A 13,780-nucleotide genomic window follows, 5' to 3' on the forward strand; every position below is an offset into this window, starting at 1 on the left:
TGGCAAATATATGTTTGCTTAAAATATTGTTTTATGAAAAACTCACACAAGGCACATATTCAATGTCAGAACAAGAGATGCAAGAACATTCTTAAAGTCTCTCTGAAACTTTGGAATCAAATGTGAGACATAGGATACAACAGCTCAGGAGCTCCCCATGTTTGTATGTCCATATCAGAGAAAGACCTTTTGATCTATGACCAAAGCAGAATTGCAGTAGCTCAAAAGAAATATGAATTGCACAAATTTAGAGACTCCCCCATTTCAGCTGTCTTTATTAACTATTTGGGCCCAGCCTATGATAGAGTCTTCCTAATTTTGATTGGTCTGAACTGCCATAGTCATCCACCATGTACATTGACACCAATATAATGATGTCATCTTGGTTCTCTTTGAATACAAAGGACAACTAACCCATCAAAATAAATTAAGTAAAAAATTATCATACACAATTTCTCTGTGTTGTATTCTGTATACTTGGATGACCGAGGGATCTTTCATTTACTTTCACAGTAAACTGGGATTTTAAAAACTGAAATTTCCCTTTACAGGAAAACTATTTGGGGGGATGGGGGAACAGCAAGTATTTCCAAAACTAAACACACACACACACACACACACACACACACACACACACATACACACACACCCTTAAAAACAGCTTAAACAAATTTTGGTCAGTAACTCAGGAATTACTTTCCCTATATGGGAGACAGATACATACACCTGAAGAAAATGAATAAAAATTCAGAAAAAAACCAAAAGATCCAAGTAACTCCTGTGATTTATGCATTAATGATTCTTCTACTGAAAGAAAAATAGTTACCTAAAAAAATAATTAAGAGGTCCACTTTATTGTTAAATGTAATAGTGATCCCATGTCCCTTAGCAAAGCACTCAAGGATCTTCTTTAAAATATTATTTTTGAGATAAATGAAGAATTATGATTTTATTGGCATAAATTTGCAAGACTAGATAATTAAATATTCCCTTAAAACTTCAATTATAAGAATATATTAGCAAACCAACACTTACCTAGCAGTGAAGATCTAAAACTTTCTTGTTACTCCTCTGTGAAATGGTTCAGAGATCTTAAATACATTTAGTTAAGTGTATACCTACCATCCACTATAGGCAAAATCAATATTATTCACTTTTATAATGTTAATGATACTTTTATCATGTTCATGATATCAGGAAAATTTATTTAGCATCTGATATCAGGGGACAGGAATCAAATTACTAAAGAAGATTCATGAGAAATGCAGATTTGGTCATTAATTTATACTTGTGTTTTGACATTATATAATGTAGTGCATTCATGAATTTAAGATAATTATACTCACAAATATACTCCCCTTTTGATATATTTGTATATATATATATATATATATATATGTATAAGATTAAATTATAAATGTGTAGTATGGTATATAATTCTATGCTTATATAAGATTATATACATAATCTCTACCATAGATATATAGTTATCTTGAGCTTATTTGTAAAGTATCTTAATTGAAACCTTAATACATTATTTTTTTAGGTTTTTTGCAAGGAAAATGGGGCTAAGTGGCCTTCCCAAGGCCACACAGCTAGGCAATCACTAAGTGTGTGAGACCAGATTTGAACCCAGGCACTCCTGACTCCAGGCACTCCTGACTCCAGGGCCAGTGCTTTAACCACTGTGCCACCTAGCCTCCCTGAAACCTTAATACATTATTTGAAATATCAAAAATACACAATAACTTGAAAGAGGATATATCTTCATATAGCATTTAGAACTCTATAGGGAATAATGTGAACTTCAAAATAAGTGCCTGTAAAAAAGGACAAAATATCCCATATATAATGAGATAAGAATAAAAGAACTAGTCTTTGTCATAGAAGGGATAAGTAATTTTAATGACTATGAGTAAAGGCATTTACTTTGAATGAAATAAATAATTGTCAATATCAAAATAAATGAAATCAACAAACCAATATAACTTAATAAAAACTTTGCTGCACTGATGTGAAAACCTGATCTATACCACTCTATATCAGATGGAGCTGGTTTTAAAACAGAACTATAGCAGAAAAATAATCTGTACAGTCTATATAATAATTAGACTGGCAGAGCTGAAAAGAAAAAAATATATGAAGCTGGATTTTCTATTTTGTTAGGAAAAACACTCAAATTTTCAATATGAAGTCCTTTCTTGGCAGCAGCAAATCCAATTGAGCATCTTAAATTTTCATGCTATAAATAGATTAAACTACTGAATTTACTTTTCATTTATTTTTTTTCAATATAAAAAAGATATGTGTGTGTGTCTGTGTGTGTGTGTTTGTGTGTGTGTGTGTGTGTGTGAGAGAGAGAGAGAGAGAGAGAGAGAGAGAGAGAGAGAGAGGCATTCAGAGAGACAGAGAGACAGAGAGAAACAAAACCTGAACTCATTAACTCAACATTTGGCATCCATCCATTTTCTTGTGAGAAAATGACCAAATGGAACATTTTTCTTACTAGAGAAATTTCCTAGTCCTGAGCTAGTCCAGGAGAAATCTTTCTTAGCAACTACTCTTTTTCTTTTTTTTTTAGACTTAATTATATGCAGTAGATTAAAAGAAAGTTTGTCCTTGATAGTAATTTGCTAAATTTTGGGTAGAGATAAAGATCATGTTAAGTCACAGAGAAGAAATGTTGTAAATCCAGGAGATCTCTTTTATATTTTGACTCCAAAAATAACTATGTAACCTTTAGCAAGCAACTTACTCCCTGAAAACTCCAGTTTCCTCAATGAGAATAATAATATTTTGTGATCACTTCCCATGATAATAATCATTATATTTCTGTTCCTTCTCTGGTGTGGGGAAGCATTTTGTAAAGTGGAAAGTGCTATAGAAACTATTGTTATATAAATCCAGGAGAATAGATAACAATTTACTCTTATAGAATCATAAATTATATAAATTATGAAGTTCATGAATATGTCATGTATTTTAAAAAAATTAAAAATATTTTGCATAAAGCTAAATTAGAAGGGCATTCTGCCTTTGACATAAAATACCTAGGAAACCCTTTGTGAATGAAATACCTTCTCAGTGTTTGAAACTGAAGGAGGAGGACCTTTTATCTTTCAAGGGCTATTTGTATATTCAAAGCATCATTGACAAATCATACAAATTTATAAGCTTAAAAATTAGCCTACTATATATCATCCAACACTTAATTAATTCATCACTAAAAGGTTTTGAGATTTATTGAATTTTGAGTCCCATTTGCAACTTCTCTGGGAGCACCAAACTATGGGCCTGAAGTTTCTACCCCTGCTCCTTGTTTAAGTAATGCTACAAGATTTTAAGCAGCAGAGCAGGTGCTGATTTTCTTTAATGGGGGTGGGGGTAATCTCAGAATTGGAAATAAAAAAGATCAGGATCCTGATCTCAGGATTTAAAATAACTTTGAATTCAAAATATATCATCTAATGGAAAAGTATTAAATTACTGTTTCCTCCAGTCAGCTGTGTTTCAAGAAGGCTAGAGAATAAACTTACTCTCCTTCTATTGAGACAGAAATGTTTAATTCAGAATTTGGTTTTAAAAATATGCATCAGTATGAAGTCATTGAATTTTAGATTTTACCAAAATGTAGTCCATAATTTCCCCCCCCCAAAAAATGTTCTACAGAACATAGGAATTTGACAAGTATTTTTTTTAAAAAAAGGTTTTCATTACAAAATTTTAATGTTAGAAATAATTTGCTTTTTAAATATCAAATTCTAACAGATTTTAGTGTGAAGGTAAACTCAATGTTTTTTATTTTATTTCAAAATTACCCGAAATTTCCATTAATCCTGAAAGTATGTTATGTCCTTCACATGACCTTGTCCATTATATTAAACACTAATTCATGTATTATGTTCAAATTCATTCAGAAAAGAATTCTTCAAATTCATTCATTTTACACATGAGGTAACAGATCCCTATAGTTATATGACTTGTAATATATATAGTTCATGAACTACAATCTAATTTAGTCAATGCATATTATTACAAAGATGCTGTTTAATTCTAAACTAGATTCCTTTCTAGCTCACTTCTCTACACAAGACTTTGTGATTTTGTTTCTCTTCATCTCAAAAGGTGGTCAGTCTGTATAGAAATCCTTCCATTAATGAAAATAGTAATATTAACCTGAGAATTTCGGGAAACAAACTCCTCTCTTAAAACTAAATGAAAATTTTAGGATTATGCAATTCCTTTGTTGCTTTCAATATTTATATGGGATTTGGAATTGAAAGTAGTTTTATCTTAAAGGGCAACTCACCGTATCAGTTGACAATATCAATGAAGGACAAAATTTGTTCAGATAAAATACTTTTCTCCAGAAATATTTTTATGGTTTGATTGTCTATAACTTATTCACTTTTGTACATATATATGACAAAATGTTGAACTATATTCCTAGAAATAATAAAACAATTTTATAATTGTGAAATAGAAAAATATATCTATCATCTTTTAATAAGGAGATTTGTATTGAGTACAGTGTTATATACTATACACTTTATATTATTATTAAATATATATATATGTTTTATATTATTATTATATTATTATTAAAGTAGTAGCCATAAGTTATGACTATCTTAAATATCTTTAAAGGGAGAAAAAGTATAGAATCAGAGCTCTAAGTGAGAATCATAATTAACTTTCATTAGGTAGATAAATTTTCCTCTCAAAAGATAGTCATTCTTTTTTTTATAGACCAAAGTAGGACAAAAGGAAAACAAGATTAATAAAGTGGCATAAATACAGCCCCTATGAAAAAGGTTACTTATATTTAACAACTGTATATAGTAGAACCATTCAGTGTGAGGAATCTGAAACTGTCTTCTATTTTATTTTTTAAAACAGAAGATACCATTTATCTTCACTAAGATACTAGTCGGAAGAGAATTTGTGCCAATACACTGAGTTAACCAAGGAAAAGAATAAATGATAATCACAACAGCAACAAAAATTAAAATGGAGACCATTTAGTCCAACAACAAAAATGATATAGACCATTTAGTCCATCCTTAGCTCTAGCAAATTCAACAGTGGAAAAATTCCATTTCAAATATATTAGAATTAATCACTTTAATTAAATAAAATATCAAAAATAGCAATTCTTTGTAGCTTAAAATAAATTTGTCTTTGGAGGATGAATGACAGTGGCAATATTAGTCCAACTTTATTTCACACTCTTAACAGAATGCATAACAGTGGATAAAACATTTGTTGTCAGCATGAAGGTTCTCAATGGCAAAAAAAAAAGTCTAGTTTTTTTTTTTTATAGTGGTGGTGGTGGTGGTGGTGTTTTTAAGTGGAGAAAAGAAGCATCTTAATCCAAAACAAATTGAACAGAATTATTTCTGCTATCCCAAGTAATCAGTTTTCCTTCAATATCTTATTTTTCTACCCAGCATGACATATAGAAAAGCAGTTATAATTTGAAGAACGAAGAGGAGGAACCTACTGGGGAGGGAACTTGAAATACCCTAAATATATTTGTGGCAGAATTAATTCCAACACCCAGGAGGAAGCTGCTAATGCGTTAGAGTGAGCTGTCAAGTGAAATAGGAAATCTTTTCCATGCAATTTCTAATGAGTTTCAATACACCCCCAGTATTTATTTTAAGACATTCTGCTTGTCAAGGTGGAACTCTTGTTCCCATTTTCAGATAATTGACTAGTTTAAAAAATTACTTCATTTCAAAATATTAATAAAATGTCCACTTCAAATACAATTCCCTTGGTCCCTGAAGGCACTCAATTAATTTATTTTTCTAAAGTCAAATGAAATAAGAGTTTTGAATGATGCTTCCTATATTTCATCCCTTGAACTAAATTTTTTGGTCTTGCCTTGAAACTCTCAATTTTATCATTTCATAGAAATTTTTAAAACATATCTAGAATTTAGTAAATAAGATCTTTGTTGTTTAATGCATTATTGATGGTTTCATTTAATATAGGAAATTAATATGCTATTACTCAAAATCTGCTTTCTTCTTGATTATAAAAACCAAATCTTTTCCTCATTTAAAAAAATTCTTTGGATTATTACAAATTCTGACTCCAATATATCCTTTCAGATTTGTCTCCAACTATTGCCTCTTGCATGCTTTATGCATGCAATCTAATTGGACTACTTCCTTAACACTTCTTTCATTTATACACAGCTTAGTTAAGATTGTTGTATTTGTTGACGTGTCCTATCCAATGGAATACTATCCTTCCTTCAAGACAAAGAGCAAGGGCAGCTGGGTGGTGCAATGGATAAAGCACCAGCCCCGTAGCCAGGAGGACATCAGTTCAAATCTGACCTCAGACACTTAATAACTACCTAGCTGTGTGAGCTTGGGCAAGTCACCTAACTCCATTATCTTGTAAAAAGAAAAAGAGCAAATGCTATGTCTTTTAAGCATGATACCAAATGTCCCAGTCAGAAGAGGTACCTTTTCTTTAAAATTCTCATAAGTTTTTTTTAGTGAGGAAACAGAGATTCAGAGAGCTCAAATATCTTACTCAAAACTACAAGAACAGTGATCTAAACTAAGATTTGAGCTTAGGTTTCCCAACTGACAGTAAGAAATCATGCTATCTCTCTTACACATCATTCTTCCCTTTTCTGTCTCAACTTCTGTGGACCATGAATTAAGTGTTCAAGGGAAAGAGGGAATAAGTAATTATGTGTACCTACCATATGCCTGGAACTCTACAAAGCCCTAATAATAAGCATGATTTCATTTGATACTCACAACAATCCTGTGAGGTAGGTGTTATTAATATTCCCATTTTATTTTTGTGGAAACTAAGGCAAACAGGTTAAATGACTTGCCCAGGATCACACAGCTAGAAAGTCTGAAACCATATTTTTTTTAGGTTTTTGCAAGGCAAATGTGGTTAAGTGGCTTGCCTAAGGCCACACAGCTAGGTAATTTATTGTGTCTGAGACTGGATTTGAACACAGGTACTCCTGACTCCAGGGCTGGTGCTTTATCCACTGACACCTAGCTGCCCCTGAAACCATATTTAAACTCAGCTCTTGCTGACTCCTAGCTCATCACTCTCTCCACTCTGGCACCAGAATGCCTCATGAAGACTATATCCTGTCCTTTATCACTATCAGATTTTTTATACCAAATCCCATATTTTTTTCCTTTTCAGTAAAATAATATAGAATAGCTAGATGGCATAGCAGATGTTGTATCAGGAGTTAGGAAGATTTGAGTTCAAATTCAGTCTCAGGTTCTTACTGTGTGATCTGGGACAAGCCACTTAACACTTAAATTTGCTTTAGATTTAGAAATGTAAGGTAGTTACCATCTATAGTCTAAAGTAATATATTTAATCTTTATAGTTCTCTGTTTTCTTTATATCAAATGAGAGACTTGGACTGGATGACTTTTGATATCCTTCCCAACTTTAGATCTATGACTGGGATCCAAATAAAAAAAAAATAAAAATGCTGCAGTAAGAAACTAACTTACTATTAATCTTCTTCTAATTTAATCACTGTGTAAAAAGATGTTTTCTTATTTTAAAATTCCTAAATAATTTCTCAGCATAACAACATCATTCCATATTAAGAAATCATTGTTTTCTACAGCAAGAGAAAACACTGTATTAAAATATGGCTTTCAGAATCAAATTTTCAGAGAAAAAAGTGAACTCAAAGACTCATATACCCATTCTTTGCTTAAAGACTCTTAGAAACAAGATTATTTTTGTAATTAAATATTATTGTTGTACAAGAAATGACAAACAGGATGATTGCAGAAAAATCTGGAAAGGTTTATATGAATGGAGGCATAGTGAAGTGAACATAACCAGGAGTATGTTGTATACAGGAACAGCAATATCGCTTGATGATGATGATGATGATGATGATGATGTTATTTTGCCCTTATTCAAAAGGTGATGCCATGACTTTCATGTGAATTGGACTTGTGTGAGGAGGTACAGTGCTAAGTTCACCAGTCTTTCTTTCTCCTCCAGAACCATCTGGGTTCAATGGTGGGATATGAATCAGGAAGCCTGCAGATGGCCCTGGATGCCAGACAATCAGGATTAAGACCCTTGCCCAAGGTGTCATAGTTGTTAAGTGTCACGTATCTGACACTGGATTTGAACTCCCATCCTCCTGACTCCAAGGCCAGTCTCTATCCACTTGGCCACCTAGTGGAGTACTATGAATAAGTTAACTCTTTTCAGCAATACAGTGATTTGAGATAATCCCAAATAATTAATGAATTGTACTGTCTGCCTCCAGAGACAGAACTGATATTGATTGAATACAGATTGTAGCATATTGCTTTTCACTTTCTTGCTTGCTTTTTCTCCCCCTTTTTTATCTTCTTGTACAAAATGACACATCGAAATGTTTATATAAATGCACAAGTGTAACCTGGATTTTATTGTTTACCACCTCAGGGAAGGAGTTAGGAGGGAGAGAAGGGGAGAATAAAATTTTGAGCTTAATACTTTAAGTAAAAATGTTTTAAAAAGATTTCTAGAGTAAGATGTGGTTTTTCAATATGTGTATATTAGGTGGAGGGCAGATATGTTTTTTATTTTCTAATCAGGAAGTCTTTACATCAAATCTTTCTTACCACAACTTCCAGCTACTGCAACTAATTCTGCTCTATAAGTCCCAGAATAAGTCTAATCCCTCTTTCACATGGAAATACTTGAAGCTAGCGATCATATTTTCTTGAAGTCTTCTTGTTTTTCTTCATTTCATCCTTATAGGATAATTCTGTTATCAATCAGATTGCTATAATTGGAAGTTCTCCAGCATATCAAAGATCTTACTTAAATGTCACACTCATAATTAGATATAAAACTGCAGATTTGGTCTAACTGTAAAAGTAAAAACCAGACTAGCTCTCACTTTTCCAGGCCCACACATTATGCTTTTTTTGTTAAGATACCCATGTTTATTTTCCATCAGCTTTTTTTCCAACACTATTAGAGCATTGGTGTAAAACTTAGGATCACTGTGTGGTAGTTCCTATCTATTCAGTGGACTGAGCAGTAGGAGCTGCAGACCAGTCCTTAGCATCTATCTGAGCACTCCACTCTTTGGTAGGGAACTGCTGAATGGGCACAGATGGCAACTGTATGCCCTCAGACTAACCAGCCACCTCTGGCTGAGCAGCAATGAATTCTGGGGCAAATGTGGTCCATTCACCCTGAAATTCCTCCTTTATCACTGCCTTCCCAGCTGCAGCCTGCTCTTCCTTTTCAATCTCCTCTAGATCTCTGTAGAAGTAAAGATCAGGCATGACCAACCATGGGTGTTCAATGGAAATGGTACCCCTCATCCACAGGACTTCTCGCACCAGCATCCACCACATCAGACTCACTGGGTGAGCTCCCTTGTTGTTACATGGAATGGCAATGTCCACATAACAAAGTAGGGAGTCTGTGTTGCACAGTGCAATGGCTGGAAAGTTAACATACTGATTATCATCAGCCTTAAGTCAAAGGCTGATGATATGCACAAGGATCAGTGACCACTAAGAGGCAAAGTTCCTTGAGAACTGCCTGGATCTGGTTAGTGAAGGTTCACTAGATGAAGCTTCCAGAAATAGGTGTAGCGCCAGTGACAGCAAGGAATTTCAGAACAACTCTATGGCCAGTGTTCCTGGTTGAGATGACACTAACATCAACTGGATTTTCAATGACAGCAATGTCACGAGCTGCCAGCAGAAGCTTTTCCCAACTTCTCTTCAAATTAATGGTATAGATTTCATCACTCTTGCATTGTAGATATACTATGCCATCTGGAAGTCCAAATTGGTGCCACCCAAATGGGTCCCTGCAGCGAGGAATTTGAGGACATCCTCTTGCTTTATCTGCAAGACATCTAAGTCTCCAGACATTGTGAAAATTCCCCTTTAAAGTTATGACAGAAACTGAAAAATTCCATATTGGGCCCTCTTCTGGGTAGCACAGAAAGCATTACTCTTAATGCCTTCTAATATATTAGCTCTTTTACTGTCATGTTACTCTAAATTCCAAATTTATTAATGAATCCAGATTCTGACATTTATTATCTGTGGACACCCATTATATTCACCTTCCTTACTCAAGGAGTTTATTTCCAGGCTCACTGTATTTTTCTCCTGACCATCCTTTTATCACCACACTGAAGGACTTCAGCATTCACACTGATACTTCATCAAATATTCATCTTCTCAGCTCAATCCAGATTGTTCTCCTGACTTATTCTTCCACTGTAATTCTGCAACACATTAAGTTGGTCATTCCTTTGATTTTGAAATTAAATAAAAATTATACATACTTCCATGAACTCATTTGACATGAAACTCATATATTATGTCCTTTTGTTTTAGTCTGCATCATGAACTCTATTCTCTCTCCACATCAGTTTTCCCCCTGGGCCATCATTCCCAAACTATCTATATTACCTACCTTTTATAGCTCATTCTATTGACCATATCAATTCTACATTATCCTCGTTCAATTACATTGCCCCCATTGTGCTTCCATCAATCATGCCTTGAGAAGATCCAATCCCAGATTACTCTCACCATTTTTTCCTTTTTTCTCCTATTTATGTGACGAATGAAATCACAACTCACAACTGGAATAAGTCATGAAAATTTGATGATTGGGTCTACTACAAATTTATGTTCTCTGATCTCATTTGGGACCTTAGCGGAACAAGTAAACTATTCCTCCCAATTATTCACTACCCATTCTCAACAGCGACATTCATTCAAGTTTATCATCTTTCTGAAGTCTCTAATGTTATTTCACTTTCTGTTCCATCTTAGTAGAGGATCTCATTTCATATTGTTATTTTAGTAATTTTTCATCATGTTGGATTCTTCATAACTGTATTTGAGATTTTCTTGGCAAGAATACTGGAGTGATTTATCATTTCTTTCTCCAATTCAATGTAGAGATGAGGAAACTGAGGAAAACAGGATAAAGTGACTTACTCAAGGTCACTCAGTGTCTGAGACCATATTTGAATTCAGGAAAATGAATCCTCCTGACTCCATGTTTAGCATTCTATCTACTGTGTCATTTAGCTGTCAGATCATAATTCATAATTCAATGAAAATGAAGCCATATGAGTAAAGCTTTCCTTTCTATCCAAAGAAGAAGCTCTCATTACCCAGACTTCCTTCTCTCTTTCCTCAATCACTCTGTTCAAAAGGCAAAGCAAAAACCTCTGCAAGTAACTTTTCAAACTTCTCCAACAATTTGCATTTACAACCATTCTCATTGTTTCTCTTAAATTCAATCTTTCCTTATTTACTATTCCCCCCACCTTTGCTTTAAAACATACCCATTTATCATCCATGTTTAAAGAAAAGAAACACTCTTATTTGATTTCACCATTCTGACAATTCTCATCCTAGGTTTTTCTCCTTCCTTTTATAAGTTCTTATTTAAGAAAGCCATCCTCAATCACTGGCCAATTCACTTTTCTCCACTCCTTTAAATGTTCTATAGGCTAAGCTTCAGACTTCATAAATTCAATTGAGAATGACCTATCCATAGTTGCCAATGATCCTTGATTTGCAAAATCTAAGAATCTGTTCTCAGTCCTCATCTTGGAAAGAATTTATCCTCTAGATTTTTTCTTTTTCTTTCTTTATTTGTTTCCTTGTTTCATCTCATTCTTATTTTCTAGTTCTTCATGTGTGTAGTTCGCATAATCTATACCTAACCCGCCCCCAGCTCTTCCCTGGGTTCTTATTATTATAATATTTAATATGATTTTTAATTACAAGGAAAAGGTTTTTTTTACTTTCTTTTAAATTTTGAGTTACAAATTTTCTTTTGCCCTCTCAACCCCCCATTGACAAGGCCAGCAATTTTATCTTAAATATATATATATATGTGTATATATATATGTATATATATATATATATATATATATATGCAGTCATGAAACATGTGTTCCCACACTGATCATGTTGGGAAATATAACATAAATAACCTACAAATAATGAAAGTTTAAAAAAAACATGTTTCAATTTGCATTGACACTCACATGAATTATTTCTGTACAGTGGGGATGGATAGAATTTTGCATCATAAGTCCTTCAGAATTTTCTTAGATCATTGTATTACTGAGAATAGCTAAGTTATTCAGAGCTGATCATCATACAATATTACTTTTACTTGTTCTTCTCACTTCACTTTGCACTGTTTCATGTAAGTCTTTCCAAGTCTTTATGAAAGCACTTCTCTCATTACTTTTCATAAGACAATAGTTTTCTATTGTAATTATATGCTATAACTTGTTCAAACATTCTCCAATTTATGATCATCTAACAATTTTCAATCCTTTGCCAACACAAAAAAGCTGCTATAAATGTTTTTGCACATATGAAATCTTTAAGTTTCTTTTTCAATATCTTTGCTATATAGACTTAGTAGTGTTTTTGCTGGATCAAATTATTCTTCTGAATGGCTGGATCAGTTCACATTTCAATCAATAGTACAATAATGTCCCAATTTCTTCATAATCCTACCATTTATCATTTTTCTTTTCTGTCATATTAGACAATCTGCTAAATGTGACACCTCAGAGTTGATTTAATTTGAATTTCTCTAATCAATAAGGATTTAGAACACTTTTTAGATGTCTATAACTTTGATTTCTATTTAAATCTATTCACATATTTTGACCATGTATCAAGTGGAGAATGACTTGATTTCTTATAAATTTTACTCAGTTATTAATATATTTGAGCAATGAGACCTTTATAGAAGAAAATTGATGCAAATTCCCCCCACCCCACATGTTCCAGTTTATTTACCTCTCTCTTTCTAATGTTGACCATATTGGCTTTGTTTGTGCAAACACTTTTTAATTTAATGTGAACAACATTATCCTTTTTTATATTGCATAATGTTTTCTTATCCTCACTTGGCAATAAATTCCTCCCTAATCCAAAATTCTGACAGAAAAATTATTCCAGGATCCCATTATTTGCTTATGGTATCAAGCTTTATCTCTAAATCATCATGCAATCTATTCTGCTATCTGCTTGCATTTTATGTGTCAGTTCATCCTATTCATATTTACAACTAAGATTACTATCTATTTCCTTACATCTTACATCCTAATTCCCCCCTGCTTATCCTTCTCTCTCTCTCTCTCTCTCTCTCTCTCTCTCTCTCTCTCTCTCTCTCTCTCTCTCTCTCTCTCTCTCTCTCTCTCTCTCTCTCTCTCTCTCTCTCTCTCTCTCTCTCTCTCTCTCTCTCTCTTCACTTTATCTCTCCTCAAAATAGTTTAGCTTCTGCCTACCACCTTCCATAATCCAAGAACCATTTGATGAGCCTCCCTCCCGGCTCACTCCTCTTATACCCCTCTTATGCTATTTCCCCTGTAAGGAAAAATAAATTTCTATACCAAAATAAATTTGCATAATTTTACCTTTTTTACCTTTTAGAGACAATTCTAATGAGAGAAATTTTCAAGTGTTCTTTGTCTTCCCCCTAATCTTTCCCTCCATTGCAGAAATAGTTTTGTACATCTTTTATTTGAAATAATTTACCACACTCTACTTCTCCTCTTCCCAGTGAATCCCTTCCCCTTTTCCCTTAATTTTTGGATATCATGCCATCATAGTTAATAGCCACCCAAGTAATCTTTCCATGTTAACTTCTCCTATCTTCCCTAATAATGAAAAAGTTCTTTTGAGTTACAAGTATCATCCTCCAATGTAGGAATGAGAATACTTAAATCTTTTTGGATATA

The 13,780-nt window shown here is 33.3% G+C and overlaps 1 pseudogene; it reads right to left on the reverse strand.

Annotated features, from left to right (window-relative positions):
• Positions 1–5,184: 5,184 nt before the first annotated feature.
• Positions 5,185–11,784, reverse strand: LOC141491998 (small ribosomal subunit protein uS2 pseudogene; annotated as a pseudogene).
• Between the last annotated feature and the right edge of the window lie 1,996 nt (positions 11,785–13,780).

This window comes from Macrotis lagotis, chromosome 6 (genome assembly GCF_037893015.1).
Source record: "Macrotis lagotis isolate mMagLag1 chromosome 6, bilby.v1.9.chrom.fasta, whole genome shotgun sequence".
NCBI lineage: Eukaryota > Metazoa > Chordata > Mammalia > Peramelemorphia > Peramelidae > Macrotis > Macrotis lagotis.